The sequence below is a fragment of the Haliotis rubra genome, unplaced genomic scaffold (assembly GCF_003918875.1).
Source record: "Haliotis rubra isolate DU_JTF1 unplaced genomic scaffold, ASM391887v1 Scf346, whole genome shotgun sequence".
Taxonomy (NCBI): domain Eukaryota; kingdom Metazoa; phylum Mollusca; class Gastropoda; order Lepetellida; family Haliotidae; genus Haliotis; species Haliotis rubra.
In genome coordinates, this window is record NW_025767020.1 from 625,563 (window position 1) to 641,774 (window position 16,212).

The window sequence follows — 16,212 nt, forward strand, 5'->3', positions numbered from 1 at the left end:
GTTTTTGTGGCATCATGCGTCATTCAATTCGGGGTCGGTATTTACTCCACCACCAACAATATGTGCATCTGAATGTATATTTACTAAGTATGCTTAATATGTGCACATGAAAATGCCCTCACAACGCGTCAGTACTCAGTGCACGTTTCATTATTGTCTCATCTCCACGGGGAGTATACAACCCTGGTTACACGTTTGAAGATTTGAGAGAAGGTATTTGTCTCTACATTTCCATTTCATCCCAGTCCGGCTGAACGAAGGCAAAAACAAGGCCCCTTGCCTATGACACATGTCTGTAATGTTTTACGACCGATGTTTCAGTATGTACAGGAATATAGAATCTATCAGGATCATTCATCCACCTACTCTCAGCCCAACCTAATTTGGTACCTTGGCCGAAAACCAGAATCATTCAGGAGATGGACATTCGCCGGTCCAACTTCTCTCAGCCCAACCTAATTTGGTACCTTGGCCGAAATCCAGAATGATTCAGGAGATGGACATTCGCCGGTCCAACTTCTCTCAGCCCAACCTAATTTGGTACCTTGGCCGAAAACCAGAATCATTCAGGAGATGGACATTCCTAATTTGGTACCTTGGCCGAAAACCAGAATCATTCAGGAGATGGACATTCGCCGGTCCAACTTCTCTCAGCCTAACCTAATTTGGTACCTTGGCCGAAAACCAGAATCATTCAGGAGATGGACATTCGCCGGTCCAACTTCTCTCAGCCCAACCTAATTTGGTACCTTGGCCGAAAACCAGAATCATTCAGGAGATGGACATTCGCCGGTCCAACTTCTCTCAGCCCAACCTAATTTGGTACCTTGGCCGAAAACCAGAATGATTCAGGAGATGGACATTCGCCGGTCCAACTTCTCTCAGCCCCACCTAATTTGGTACCTTGGCCGAAAACCAGAATGATTCAGGAGATGGACATTCGCCGGTCCAACTTCTCTCAGCCCAACCTAATTTGGTACCTTGGCCGAAAACCAGAATCATTCAGGAGATGGACATTCGCCGGTCCAACTACTCTCAGCCCAACCTAATTTGGTACCTTGGCCGAAAACCAGAATCATTCAGGAGATGGACATTCACCCGTCCAACTGCTCTCAGCCCCAGCTAACTTGATATTTTGAGCGAAGCTAGAATCATTCATGAGATGGACATTCAAATTATATGTTAATCCCACCTAATTTGGTACTTTAGCTGAAGCTAGAATCATTCAGGAGACGGACATTCACCTGTCCAACTACTCTCAGACCCACATAAATTGGTACCTTGGCCAAAGCTGGAATTCTTTAGGCGATGGCAATTTATCCCATCCAACCACTCTCAGACCCTCTTAATTTAGTATTTTGGCCGAAACTAGAATGATTCAGGAGATGGACATTCACGAATTCAACTACGCTTCACCCCCCTAAGTTGGTACAGGACTAACCGCAACACGTTTTTGCGCTCCAAAACAACATTCTCGTGGAGGTTCCAGGTAAGAATGATAGGTGCCAAGGATCCTACGTTCACTATGAGGATCGGATGGCTAAAAGTGTGAGCGGACACACGTTCATACTTCATTCGACCCGTGAAGATCCGACGTGGTTGACACATGTTATTGTATCCCAAATGCGTAGATCGATGCTCATGATGTTGATCACGGATTCTCTGGTCCAGACTCGATTATTTACAGACCGCCGCCATATAGCTGGAATATTGCCGAGTGCGGCGTAAAATTAAACTCACCCACTCATACTTCATACTCGGGGACTCCAATTCCCTCATTTCAGACTTGGGGCGGTGGGGTAGCCTAGTGGTTAAAGCGTTCGCTCGTCACGTCGAAGACCTGGGTTCTATTCTCCACATGGGTTCAATGTGTGAAGCCCATTTCTGGTGTCCCCCGCCGTGATATTGCTGGAATATTGCTAAAAGCGGCGTAAAACCAAACTCACTCACTCACTCATTTCAGACTTTACCACATACCTGCCGTCGCTTGTAACGAAATGTACCGAACCTGTAATATTATTCTCTGTAACTGTACATAATGTCGTATAGTTGCAGCAGATGCGCGCAAAAGGCACAGGACAGAAAAATCACTTGTCAAAATCAACTAATACAACAATACAATGTCATCGACATTATAGTTTTTTTTGACAGGCAAAGTGTATGGTACTATCTGATTGCATGCATGTTTCGATTTCCCATTAACTTCCGTGTGTTCGACATAAATCCAGCTCAGACAATTGTTAGTGACACACACAGCTGGTATCCTATCAAAACAACTGGACTATCCTGGTCAGCAAAAGTGTAGTGTTTTTCCTAAATGCCATCGGGACTTCTTTATTAAACGTTAGAATAAATTACAAAAAATATTTGTGTTATAAAAAATCCACAGTGACTCTCCTCACGCTTATAACACCTGAATGTAACGACAGCAAAGGTATAAAACTGACAGATCACACACCATATTTGGGAAAACCTTGAAACCAAACAGGAATGGAGCCCATGACTTAAAGATCATGTCACAGTTTAGAGATAAAACTGACAGATCACACTCCATATTTGGGAAAACCTTGAAACCAAACAGGAATGGAGCCCACGACAGTTTAGAGACTGACGCATTCGGAGCGTCTCCGACTGCTGGGTAGTCTGTCTCACAGTCCCTGAACCACATTAATTTCCCTACTGCCAAGCTCTCTCTGCAGTGCTAAAGCCCTAGATAAAGCAAGTCTAGATTTCCTCAGGTTCTGAATCTCTGGTCTCCCTAGGGCTCCTTTTCAATATAAATGGGCTTGTTTGTTACTATCAAAATTATATATATTCAGAGACTAAGCCTTAGTCTAACTGCTGGGCTACCGGATTCAGGAATCATTCCTGATCTATTGAAGTCTTATTTCATGCATATTCGTGCTTACCCTTAAAGTAAGGTATGGACCACTCCACACTATGATTTACCACAGTACTCACTAATGCTAAATGCATGGTAGAAACAGTTCCATATAACTGTCGGTATCGATTTACAACCCGCGTTAACACGATGTATGTATTAGCATAGCGCACTTGAACCTGAGCAAGCATCTGTCAGCACCACTAACAAGGTATCACATCATAAACGATATGTCAGATTCCATCTTTGTCTTGCTTATCGTTTATCTTTGTTTCTTTAAAAAAAACTTCGGTAAAATTCTGGGTGAAAGACGTCTAAAGTCGTACTGAAGTGGGTTCTTTGATAATGATTACACAATACCACAATGGTCAAATGAAATACAAATACGATCGTTAGTGTGGCTCGCGGGCAGACTGTCGATACAACGTCTTAACTTAATATTCAGTGGTAAGGAATCAATCCAGTCGGCGCTTATTACGGAGCGAAACCTTACAATCAAATGACACATCACCTTGTAACACTTGTGGCTTAAACGTAACACTCGACCACATGTATTCCCCAGCCCATTACAGCTGGGCCCTTTAAGTATTAGACGGCTATGATACTGAAACGGTTCGTGTATGTTACCACCATGTCGGCTTTTATAAGGCAGTTTCCTGCTTCACTGACGCTGTTCAATGTTTCACACACACCGACTCTAAATACCCTACCATTTACCACTATGAGCGAGTGTACACGATGATGCCTGTCTCTGCACGCTGCAACCGTCTGTCTGGAGAACATAATTGATTGTGGACACTTTGTGCGCATACTTTACACGTTATTTCCGCCATGTGGTGTTCACTGCGTGGTACATGGAGTAAGCTCCACAGGTGACACAACAACCCCCAACGACTGTTATTTACACACAAGGACAGCGAGCGACTCGCGCATACCTTAGTGCAGACCACTGCCGCATCGGCAGAGCGATACTTGTTTCTGTTGGACATCGGCAAAGCTGGCAGTTGCTCGGAGTGATGCTCTGAAATCCGCCTATAGACCACCGGCTGTCATTCAATAAAGCAGCTCGGTATCCCAACGTTATCTGGTTGGAAGCTTCTGATCTAGTTGTTCTATTCAATAAAAGAACATTGCCTCACATTGCGAAGCTGGAGTAGCATCAGAGAAGCTGCCGTTTACGACACTTATGGTGTGAGTGTTGTGGGGGAAAAAATATACCGGAGCATACAGAAGACTGTTTCGAAAGTTGCGCCAGTTGGACTTTGGAGTACTTAAAATATTTTCTTCTTGACATTCTCATGTCCCCGACAGACATAATGTGTAATTCTCGAAGGATAAGGTGGGAGTTTGCACAGTGACGAAACCCGAAATCAACTGTCTCAGCATTTTGAGGACATTCGTGATACTTCCAGTGGATACATGTTAACGACACCAGACGGACTGCATTTGTGAAAGAGTTTGAAGATAATATTCCCCTTTTATGAAAGGCAAGCGCTGAGAGCAGACTGATAGAGCTCACTTCTTCTCCGCTCTAACTCTACCTACCATCTATGATTCACACCTATCGGGCACAGACAGTTGAGAAAGGAAGACCTTTTATATCTCCCGTCTTAAACATAGTGGCCAGTTCAAGTTTGAAGGTAAGTGAAATGCCTTTAGAGGTTTATGTCAATATCCTCTGTTATTTCATGTCAGAATGATCATTATTGCAAATTACATATTGCCTGTGTTTCACAGAAAGCTACCGTGTTTTGGTGTATTTAGATCAAATGCAAACCAGAACCCACCGTTTTCTTCAGATCTTTTCACAAAGCTTTGTGAATACAATATTTCACGGATGAAGTGGCATCCCATTCGTGGAACCCAAGCAGGTGGTATGTCATTGGAAATCTGATAATGAGTTGCTTTCAAGACTTTAGCTATCGGTCGTGCAGAGGTATCGGCTAGTTTGATGTTCAATGAATAATACAACATTGCTTGTCGGAATTCGTGCTCGGTAGAATTGTTCTTTAAACTACGTTGCTTAAGAATTCAGCCTGTAAATTAAGCAGGCTTGTTTCACGCAGCTTTGTGTAGTAATGCCTTAATCCCGTAAGAGAGAAAATCCCATGGACTACACACTCAAGATTACATCATTGATGGACTGTTTTCGTCTCCTCTGCATTTGTTAAAGAACTTACGGAAAAAACAACTGTTGTGAACATAATTATTAAGAAATTCTATTAGAATGTGATTCATCCCAGCTGCAAGAACCTAACCAAAGGAGTGATGAACTTGCCAAGAAAGTTGGATTGATAAACCATTCTAAAAGAACTTCAAACCTAAAGTGATAATACGAAAAAGTTTTACCCCAGCATTCGAGGATGCAATGGTTCAGGTCTATCTAGACTTCACAATCAGGCAACACGTCGGATGAGATTGAGTAAGGCAGTCTATTTCCCACTGTCTGTCTTCCGCAAATGGAAATCTAACAGTATTGACTGAAAACGAAATCAATTAAATAATGCTCTTAAGTTGTGTGAAGGTGATTACAAACTCCGTGAGAAGCGAATAGAAACGCCCCATTGCAGTATTAAAGATTAGCAGGGTTATTTCATATCTTTTTATGGCATTTTATGTTCTTGATAAGCATGCCCTGCTAGTCTTCGACTAACATGCTCGTCAAGATAAACTTGAGGAATGAAGTGAATCAAATATTCATACTGACTGCTTCATAAAAGGGTATGAATTATCGATTGAAGTTCAGCAATACTAATTGCAACTTATCAAACTTTCATTACAGTTACCATATTATTATTAGGCAGTGACGCTTCCCTTGAGCTAGGGGTTCGCCGTACTGTTATTAATGTCTCTGTGATCGACGTCAATTTCTATTGTACTGTTGAATGCCAATTGTTTGCCCTGGATCGAAGTATTAAAACAGGTAATTCACACTGACACTGTAAAGGATAATAACAGAAGGTTCGATTGTACAGGGATAGTATTGGTCTCGGACAAAACATTCAAAGGACATAACATGTTGAAATGTGTAATATATTTCCATGTAGTTGTACAATGAGTGTACAAGCAAACAGGTCACAACATAAAATGTTCGGATAACTTGTGTTTACTTCGATGTAAAAAGACTTTTCCAGGAAGGTTCCAGCCTAAATGTTTATGGGCAACAACTCCTTTCTTATCCTTTGTAAGAACTACCTATCAATTAGTTCTGCAAAACCGCAAATACTTTACATGGGACCAAGGATCCTTAATACATTGCGGCAACCACAACTGATGGTTACCTGATGCATTTTGATATCAATTATTTTTTCTTGTAACAAAGTTTGAAGTAAAATGAAATTATGAATCCATAATTTTTACACTGAGTATATATTTCACAATCATGAAAGTTACTTTCTTTTGGACAAATAGTTGATCGTTCTTTCAATATTATGTAATAGTAAAAATAGTAAATGTTAAAAGAGTATATCTATATTAAATATTTATCGAACTGCACAAAATGGAACCTTATTTACAGTCAAAACTGATATCACTCTAAGTGATGTTTCCTCAAACAACCTCTTTCCTTGAGAAGGGATACTTTTGAGAACTGGCTTTGAAAATGAGTTCAGACTGGTTTATGTCTTCAAACCTATTGATTAAAAATATATTTATCGAAAATAAACCTCCAGCGTTCTCTTCGTTAACGTACTAATCGTAGAAACTCTCGCTACAGCTCCTGCCAGAAAGTCACATTGATTTTAAAAGGCGTCACATTTATGGTTCCTTTGGAAATTGCATTAATTTCAAAATAAATGGACTAAAACAACATGAAGTATTTATGAGCTAAAGAGACGTTTTCTGCACGGCATGCAGTTGACCTTTTCCAGAATAGTATCACAAGCGGGTTATCAGATTATCTGTCCACTTATAGGGTTTCCAAAGATTCAGCATGTGATAGTGCTAAACATAGAAGAAGATGCGGGGAAAATATGTATTATTGTTGAAAATGTGACCTATAAAGTAATCGGCTGTCGACATTATACGTTGCATCAGGAAGATCTTCCAAAAGTGTTTTCGGATTCTTCACACTACCGTAGCTCGGTTCTAATGTTTTCAGTACTTATAGTCCAAACCATTTTGGAAAAGTTCAATGTGATTTGGAGGGGTTGGAAGCTTATTTTTAGCAATATTCGAAAAAATATTTCAGCGGGTGGCCACCAATGTGGGGAATCGAACCTTCGCTCTTCGGCCTGACGAGTGAACGCTTTAACCACTAGGCTCCCCCATCGCCCCTACGTTATTAAGCATCGCACTCACAGTAGGTACATTACTAAGTATACACATACATATGTTAAACTCAAAACACTCGTGTAGATGCTCCTTGGGGACACAACAACTGTAAAGTGAATATATTACCGCATCCCTTTGCCCTATTCTCAACCGTCTGACGATCCCCGATTTTGAAAACAATAATGAATTCACGTTATCGATCTGTTAACTGACAAAGGCGCTTCTTCACGCTTCTTCAGTCTTTCCAACATATCTATGATTCATGATATGTAAAGCTTCATAAGAAATGTCCACTGAACGCAAATACCGACTGTGTGAAAAGAATATTTTTTTGTGATTTTCAATATGTTTGCGAACAGATGAATGTAACCTGTCCCACCGGTTTGGCTGAGGTTATAGTATGCATTTTGAAAGGCATGTCTATCTAGAGTAAGTGAGCTGGATTTTGGGCCGCTTCCAGCAATATCACGGCAGGGGACACCAGAAATTGGCTTCGCACATGTGGGGAATCCAACCCGGGTCTTCGGCGTGACGAGCGAACGCTTCAATCACTAGGCTATCCGTCTATGCAGATATTTATTAATAATATCATTGTATTCACGTTTATACGTTTGTATTTTTATGATTAAAATTAATCATAAAAAATGATCGTCAGAAATTCAAGCCCAACGTCTGGGGACGACACCAGGTGTTTATTTAACTGGTCCATGCTTATTCGATCAAAGTGAGGGTCGGGTTTACAATAACTCTGTAACTTGTCTTACTGTTTTAGTATACCTACCTTATCAACGTCTTAGTCGAAATGAAAAATAAAGTAAATTACAGTGGTTTTACTCACCTTTTAAGAATAATCGAGAAACTTCAGACACAAAGAATAAGCTTCACAAAGTGTTCACGAGTGGAGTCCGAAAACAAAATGGTGGAGGTGTCTCATGCTAATCGCACCACAGTTGCATTCTGCATCCCTTTAACTATGAGTGTGGAACTGGAAGGGATTTCTTGTTCCATAACCTCTTTGAAACAACCATTTGCTTTACTACCTTGTCAGGCTTTAATAGTCCTAGTGAGAAATCAAATGATAATATTGGGAATTTGGCAAAGTTAATATTTCCGAGAACAATGTTTCACAGCAGCTAAATGGTGCTTAATCCTTTTTCATTCGTCTTTTAGTAAAACATAAATTCAAAATTAACTTTATTTGGAATTCCCCGTCGCCGATATAAACACACGCTGAGCCTGTTTGGGTTATGCTCAGGAAACCGTTTGAAACGAGTGCTTCTTTGAAAGGCTGAATTAGTTGGTCTTTGATGCAAACAATAAAGTCTTCGATCTTCTTTGTCTCATGAGAAATGTTATTGATAACCAGTGCAAAGTACAACATGACCTTTGTGTTATCGGTGATTGTGATCTTTATTATATGAGTTAACATGACACAGCACAGCAACAACCTTCTTCAACAGTTTTCACCGCTACTACAAATATCGCCATCAAAATATGGATTATTGACTTTGACGGGGTTCCAATGCTGATGCTCGTATTGTTAAGCTCCTTTAAACCTCCACGTTGCACAATGGTTGCAAATGGGCGGCAGAGGAGTTACACGAACAGGTTCAGTCTGTTTAGGATATATGGGGTGGTGGGGTAGCCAAGTGGTTAAAGCGTTCGCTCGTTCGATTCCCCACATGGGTACAGTGTGTGAAGCCCATTTCTGGTGTCCCCCACCGAGATATTGCTGGAATATTGCTAAAAGCGGCGTAAAACTAAACTCACTCACTGTTTAGGATATGAACAAGTGAGTAAGTGAGGGTGTTACTGAGTTTGATTTTTTTCGTCTGTGAGCAGTGGGGGAGTGTGAACAGTGTGTCTTGTGTATTTGTAATTGTGCGACTTGATCATCACGATTGTTATTGAATTAATTAGGAAATGGGATGTCCCGTGTTTGGTTTCCCATAACGAAGACGTTTATAGAATACCGTAGCATATAACGTATCGTGGTGGTGTGTGGTCCTGTGCACAGAACCTAGATCACAAATTAGTTGAAGTTAAGCACTGTTGGGCGCGGAGATACCTGGGATGGGTGACCATGTTTGGCAGCTTGGCGGAGTTTCTGGGACTCCAGTCCTGCCACACAACGAAGTGGTCTCACCTTAGGCAAGTGAGTTTGTTCAAAATAGCCTCTGCTCACCCAGCAGAAAATGGGTACCCTGTGGGATAAGTCATGTGACTATTAACCTTCTAGCGCCTCACAGGCAAACTAATTATTAAACCACTAAAGCATACCGTAGCATATAATGTATACTAATATAACATACCGTAGCATATAACGTATACTGATATAGCATATCATACCGTAACATATAATGTATACCAATATAGAGTACGGTAGCATATAACGTATGCCAATAAAGCATACCGTAGCACACCGTAGCATATGATGTATACCAGTATAGCGTACGGTAGCATATAACGTATGCCAATAACGCATACCGTAGCACACCGTAGCATATACCGTATACTAATATAACATACCGTAGCATATAACGTATGCCAATAACGCATGCCGTAGCACACCGTAGCATATACCGTATACTAATATAACATACCGTAGCATATAACGTATGCCAATAAAGCATACCGTAGCATATAACGTATACTAATATAACATATCGTAGCATATAACGTATACCAATATAGCATACCGTAGCATATAATGTATACCACTAAAGCATCCCAGAGCATATAATGTATACCAATGTAGCATACCGTAGCATATAACGTATTCAAATATAGCATACCATAGCATATAAAATATACTAATATAGCATACCAGAGCATATAACGTATTCAAATGTAGCATACCAGAGCATATAACGTATTCAAATATAGCATACCAGAGCATATAACGTATTCAAATATAGCATACCAGAGCATATAACATATTCAAATATAGCATACGAAGGCATATAACGTATTCAAATATTGCATACCGTAGCATTTAGCGTATTCAAATGTAGCATACCAGAGCATATAACGTATTCAAATATAGCATACCAGAGCATATAACATATTCAAATATAGCATACCAGAGCATATAACGTATTCAAATATTGCATACCGTAGCATTTAGCGTATTCAAATATAGCATACCAGAGCATATAACGTATTCAAATATAGCATACCAGAGCATATAACGTATTCAAATATAGCATACCAGAGCATATAACATATTCAAATATAGCATACCAGAGCATAAAACATATTCAAATATAGCATACCAGAGTATATAACGTATTCAAATATTGCATACCGTAGCATTTAGCGTATTCAAATATAGCATACCAGTGCATATAACGTATTCAAATATAGCATACCAGAGCTTATAACATATTCAAATATAGCATACCAGAGCATATAACGTATTCAAATATTGCATACCGTAGCATTTAGCGTATACCAATATAACATACCGTAGCATATAACATATACTAATATAGCATACCAGAGCATATAACGTATATGAATATCACTTTCTGATATGACAAGATGGTCACCATTTTCGTTTTAGTGATTGAATTATGTTTCCGTTTCAGTCAAATCCTCGAAAAGATTTAATCAGTTTGAAATAGAACATGGAAACGTAGATTACAAATATTATATAAATATGAAATCAGTGTGCACAGAAGAACGCTATTCAGTCTTTCAACATGCTGGCAAAACATCACAAAGACGCACTTCTAGGCCTTTATTGGGATTGTGACTCCAATGAAAAGGTCAATCATTGATTTTTATGGTAGCCGAGTTAATTATGAAATTAGAATTCACCACAGTTGCCTATTTTTGTGTCATTTGGATCAAGAATAATATGCGGGTGACAAAAAGATAGCATTGACGAATATAAATGAAGAGTTATTGTATAGACGTCTTCGTAATCCGATTACCTGTTGGCACATATGACTTGTTACAGCAGACACACAAAAGACGCCAGAATGGTACATTGACATATATACATATGACGGATGTACAGGGATTATGCGACACTGGCCCTGATATATATTGCTTTGTGAGGTATTTGATATGGATTACTTTCGCGTTGGTTTAGTAAATTCCGTTCTATTGAATCCAGGCGACATGGGTATGGTTTTGTCAATTTTTATACATTGGGATCAACTAAGGGACGCAACTCGGCACATCCTTAAGTGGCATTTAGAAGCTGGTATGACCGCCTCCGTGGTGTAGTGGTTGGAGCGTCCGCCCGGAGAGCGGAAGGTCGCGGGTTCGAACCCCGACTGCGTCATACCAAAAGACGTTAAAATATGGTACTTGGTGGTCCCTGCCTGGCGCTCGGCATATAATGGGTACAACAAGGACTGGTTGGCTCGGAGTCAGTATACTGTGTCTGAGTGGGGTATTCCTGCTTCACTGCGGCGTGGTATCTCAGTGGGCTAGCACTATAAAACCAGCTTCAGTCTGGGCTAGTACAAGCAGCCGCACATACACATACACACGCATGCACGTCGTCATATGAGCGAAATATTCTCAAGCACGACCTTAAACCCAATTTCACCCCACCTCACCTAGAAGCTGGTATGATGAAGAGGAACACTTGCAATGGATAAATAACTTCTTTATTGCAGTGGATTCGACGTTTGGGTGTAGATCCTAACACCGTTACCAATACTTGCGTGAGAACTGTATTAGGACTGACTGACTGAGTTTGGTTTTACGCCGCTTTTAGCAATATTCCAGCAACATCACGGCGGGGGACACCAGAAATGGGCTTCACACATTGTGCCCATGTGGGGATTCGAACCCGGGTCTTCGGCGTGACGAGCCAATGCTTTAACCACTAGGCTACCCCACCGCCCCCTGTATTAGGATCTACACCGAAACGTCGCGCTGCAATTGCAGAAGTTGTCTATCCATAAAAAGGGTATAAGTTACACAATGCGTCACCAATACCAGGCACATACATGCTGCAATTAATCTCCGAAGATAAAGTGGAAACACGTTGGAGAGAAATTCGTGTTCGTATGCATATATATGTGTGTGTGTGTGTGTGTGTGTGTGTGTGTGTGTGTGTGTGTGTGTAACATGTGTGTGTGTGTGTGTGTGTGTGTGTGTGTGTGCGTCCATGTCTACTCTGTACCGTTCACCTGAAGTAGGAGTGAGAAGTTACTCCGAAACGTCGTGTCAACAAATAAAAAAAAGAAGTTCATGTCCCCCAAAATCTTTGTCTCATGTCTGTCACTAAATGCCCTTCAAAGATCTCAAGAACACCAACAACAACAACATCAGCAACGACAACTACAGCATTAACAGTAACTGATACTGCCAGACGTTTACTCATGGTACAACGTACATGATATACACATGTACACAAAGTAATTGACTGTAATACGGCGCCTAGTCATGTGCAATGATGGAGACGTTGTTCGCCATGAACACACATATACAAACCAGACTGCAGACTGAATTTCATTATGTACAGATTAGACTGGTGTTTCCGGAACAAGAATGTTTCCAGTTTTGACTGAGAGCTTAGTGTTAAAGATTACTTGATGGTGAGTGATTGACTGTTCCAGAGAGTAACATATGAGAAGGAAAACATCTGTTGCTAAACGTATTTAAATCCAGTTAATGGTATGATTAGCATTTAGCTGCTGGCTGACCTGAGGCATCTAGATTGTACATTCTCGCTGAGCTTGAATACCTGCAATAAATCAGTAGATGATGTTCAAGTTCATCTCTTCGACCCTCGCCATGAACGGTAACCAGTGGAGGCGAATGAAAGCGAATAAGTGAGTGAATGAGTGAGTTTAGTTTTACGCCGCATTCAGCAATATTCCAGCTATGTGGCGGCGGTGTGTAAATAATTGAGTGTGGACCAGAGAATCCAGTGATCAACAGCATGATCATCGATCTGCGCAATTGGGAACCGATGACATGTGTCAACCAAGTCAGCGAGCCTGACCACCCGATCCCGTTAGTCGCCGCTTACGACAAGCATAGTCGCCTTTTGTAGCAAGCGTGAGTTGCTGAAGACCTATTCTACAAAGCGAATAAGATGTGGAGAGTTTGATCCTTCTGTTGGTTATTGGGCAGCTGTAATCTGTACTTGCCGTGGTCTGCTATCGAATCATGTGGCATGTTTCCGAGTACACTAATACAGGAGTCAGGTCGGGACAGCACCATTGATCTTACTGTTTTTGTAGCCTCCAATGTCAACAGATGGCGTTGCTCCTCGCATGAAAGAAGGCAGGGCCCTTATTCTCGAAACGTTCGTAGTCCTAAGAATTCTTAACTTTGATCGTAGCCAGTGTGTAAAAGAATGGGGTTAAGAAGTTCGTAGGGCTACGAACGTTTCGAGAATAGGTAGCCTGTTCTTCATCCTTTTTTTCGGCTTCAAATGAAAGGCTAAACTCACAGTACTTTCGCTATAGCACTAAGAGATATAATGATAGAATTTGCATTAAGTCTTATTCTATTTGCAGATGAATTCTTCATCTGGTTATTCTCTTTTAAATTCGTTTCTTGTGATCCAATGTTTGGTATGTTGAGGACTGAATGATTGCTGGAACAGGGTATCATCAGGATGGCTGTGGTAATTGGCTGCATAATGGCTGATTGACCCAGCCCACCGATACCTCCTGCGTTTAAGGTAAACAACATTGGTCCAAGAACAGATCCTTGTGGGACATTACATACAAATCTATGCATACCTGATATGACATCATTAATACGAACGAACTGGGTTATGTTGCTCAACTTCGTGTTTCCAATTTAAGACTTGGCCGTTCTGACCAATCCTATTTTGAAGATTATCAAAAAGCTGCTCGCGATAGTGGTCCGAGGGATATCGAAAGACGAAGACAAGTCACGGAGAATAGGTGTCGTGGAGAAACATTGCTCGCGGAGATCGGGTTGGATGGGTGACCGTTATCCGTTGCCTGACGTCTGTGAGTTTCTGGTGTTTCGGTTCTGTCCCACACTGAAGCTTGTGAAACACATGTAAAACACAACACTGTTCACTCAAGCAGCGAAAGGGTAATGGTTTACAAGCAGCACATGTGGTGAACGTTTTCGAAGTATACCTCAGGTTGCACAATTAATTTGATTATATTCTGTTTACAAGCAGCACAAGTTGTGTCTCCTCAGGCAAGTGAACATTATAAGTTGTTCACTGGTCACGAGGTGGACATGGGCTCATGTACCCTCGATGTTTGTTTATGTTCCTTGAGCCTTTCGGCCCCGAGAGACCAGTGAACAACATATTTATCTTACCGAACACCTCAATAATAATTTTGAACTGTTGGAAGCACGGGTATCTGATCATAGTATGGAATACCAGACGACAAGAAAAACAAATTTAGAGTTATCTCCCTTCCATTGATTTGCATTCGCAAAACATCGGTAATTTCCGTACACCATACGTGATTCAATGTTATTCGAGATGAAGAATTACTACTACGAAGTACCAAATGAGTTCGGCATTCCCAGCGGGGTACATAGAAAATGTTACTCGCTTGTAAGCGGGGTACATTGAAAATAATAGAAGAGCGCTCAGCCAATCAGAAAACGACATTTATGTGTGAGGCAAGATAAGTTTGAAATATACCTCAGGTAACATAGCATCGAAAGGGTACCCGGTACGATGAGATGGTAATTTAATATGACATTAATTGTTTTTACAGTTTGCAAGCAGCTGAGGTTGCACAATTAATATGACTGTTTATGTTGTATTTACAAGCAGCACAAGTAGTGTCTTGTCAGGCGAAGTGACTTTGTACATAATATTACTTTGTTAACTATGCAGCTAAAGGGTACGAGGTAGTAAATTAATCTAACGATTTACAAGCAGCTCAGTTCAAATACTCTCTGAGAATGAAAATCGAATTAAGACTGTGATTGAACGAGTGTTGCCTAGTGGTTAAAGCGTTCGCTCGTCACGCCGAAGACCTGGGTTCGATTCCCCACATGGGTATAAGGTGTGAAGCCCATTTCTGGCGTCCCCCGCCGTGATATTGCTGGAATATTGCTAAATGCAGCGTAAAACTAAACACACTCACTGTCTTTTCAGTCAATTATCAGCAAATAGTGGTGAAGAAAGTATTATCGTTGAATATTTTATTTTCAATAATTGCTTGGATTATTCCCTTTAATTATGGAGTCATTAGACAAAAATAACCTTGAAGGCTTGTGCAGACAGTCGCCTGTCACAGAAGTACATTGTTCATTTCCTAATTAAGTAGTGAGTCATTGTAATATATACCTGCCTTTCTATGGCTGTACCAATAAAGAGGGATTAGAAGCAAAGCAGAATGTCGTCAATGATGGCCAGACCTTAATAAATCGTGCCAGTATGTTTGCATCTGTCTGCAAGCAGGTCAACGTGACCGCACGGTATGTCTGTTTTGTGAAAACAAATCAACAGGAAAGAAAAATAGATATTTCTTTTTGTGAATGTTTTTTTGTAATACAGTCGTTGCATTGCTTTTACTACGTTATACAAAGCGCTATGCCAGGTGTAAAGTGTTGTTTTTGTGAATAATCAATAAAATATATTTAAAGTCTCATTTTCACAGATTTGCGATACAAATCTCAATGCAGACTGAGTGAGTGAAATCAATGGCAACAGGCAATATACTTCTTACAGTTCCAAATAATGTCACTGTTAACTGTCTTGAATTAGCCATGTCTCTGGTCTTGAATCCAGAACAGTGTCTGCAAATCTCCAGAATAGATTAGATTAGAAAGAAATCGAATAGGTACAAGCAGCCTTCTGGAAACTGCAGAAACGTCTCAAACGATCTAGACTGCCTTGTTCATGTAAACAATGGCGAAAAATCTATATTCCTACACAAAAACATCTGGAAATCTCTTCATAGTGCGTCGGCTGCTGTTCAAACCCGAAAGCCGTTAATAGTTTGGCAGCTGTTTAATTATTTGCTGTCACTAATAATGAATACTGTATATTTACAATAATTTCTGCAACAAATATTACTGACGCATTTACCAATAATGTGCCTCATTAATACAACGACTGTGGGGAAGCGTCTATC

General features: G+C 40.6%; 1 protein-coding gene across 1 annotated transcript in view; it reads left to right on the forward strand.

Moving 5' to 3' along the window:
* The first annotated feature begins 3,551 nt into the window (after window positions 1–3,551).
* LOC124284840 (orexin/Hypocretin receptor type 1-like) overlaps window positions 3,552–16,212 on the forward strand; it is a 131,856-nt gene continuing 119,195 nt past the window's right edge. Inside the window, 1 exon segment of the mRNA XM_046720957.1 lies at window positions 3,552–4,521. The gene's annotated coding sequence lies outside the window, so the exon portion shown is untranslated.